The sequence below is a fragment of the Salarias fasciatus genome, chromosome 6 (genome assembly GCF_902148845.1).
Source record: "Salarias fasciatus chromosome 6, fSalaFa1.1, whole genome shotgun sequence".
NCBI lineage: Eukaryota > Metazoa > Chordata > Actinopteri > Blenniiformes > Blenniidae > Salarias > Salarias fasciatus.
Genome location: NC_043750.1, coordinates 4,970,945 through 4,972,078, shown reverse-complemented (window position 1 = coordinate 4,972,078; position 1,134 = coordinate 4,970,945). Strand labels below are relative to the sequence as shown.

Genomic DNA, 1,134 nt, shown 5'->3' with positions numbered 1-1,134 from the left:
TTTCTGACACTGTCAGATTATCTCCGGCTGTCTGTGGTACAATAAAGGGATAACAGCTTTCTGAAAAGCCCTGTCACTGTACAGCATGAGCCAAGACACGATGTACCAACCTCCCAATGTCCGTCTCCCAACCAAGGTCCTGCACTTCAATGGGATGAGATCTGGAGTCTTTGCCTTAAAGAAACACGAACAAGGAGACTCCTTACGACCCAGGTGGGACTTGAACCCACAATGCCCAGCTCCGGAGGCTGATGCCTTATCCATTAGGCCACTGGGCCACAAATGCATGCATTTTGACAGTCTTTTTTGATGGTCTGATTACCTTCACAAAGCCAAAACACACCTCGAGAGAACATGCAAACGCCACACAGGAGAATACTTCAGCATGTCGACCTGAACCGTATGGGGAACTCTCACTCTTTACTGACACGCAGCATGCAGTGGACTCTAGGTTTTCCCAGAACACATAGCTTTAGGCAGAGCGGCATCCAGAGAGGGTCTGAGCCAGATGGGTCCATGTTCGGTGTTCTGTAATGCAAGGGCGGGAAGAACATCTGTTCATCCAATCACTGCTGACCCACATCTTGGTAATGTCCCCAAACACGAATAAAACAGCTGCAAGAACAGAAATGTGCCCAGATTTGAACCGTTGAAATGTTTCTCAACACAAGACCATTGACTTTTTTTTTTTTTTTTTTTTTTGCTTGAATTCGTCACAGCATTTGGCTCTAGAAAGGCTCAGAATGTGACACTTATCACACAGTATGAATCACAGTGGCTCAGAAGCAGATGTTTGGACGGCAGCTTCATGTTCAGAGTGAGAACAAACTGCTCATAAAAGCTTCTTTTTTCAACAGTGCTCCGAAGCGCTGAGGTCAGGCACGAACTCACCGACTGAATTAGAGAAACCAGCCTCACGAAATGACCGAGTCGGTCTCACATTCTGCTCTACACCAGAGAGCAGCCCGATGACGTGCTGGCCAACGCTCAAAAACACACTTAAATGCTGCCCGGAAAATTCTAATCTGACAGTTTTATAATGTCTTTGAATTCACCCACACCTAAAATGAGCTGTGAAAGTTTTCAAACTTAGTAACTGTAAGAAAGTTATTGCTAGAGGTGAACACACGGCGA

At 45.9% G+C, this 1,134-nt stretch overlaps 1 non-coding gene across 1 annotated transcript; it reads right to left on the bottom strand.

Moving 5' to 3' along the window:
- Positions 1 to 205: 205 nt before the first annotated feature.
- trnar-ccg (transfer RNA arginine (anticodon CCG)) lies at positions 206 to 278 on the bottom strand. Its single transcript has one exon. It is a non-coding gene; the product is annotated as a tRNA-Arg (tRNA).
- Positions 279 to 1,134: the final 856 nt, after the last annotated feature.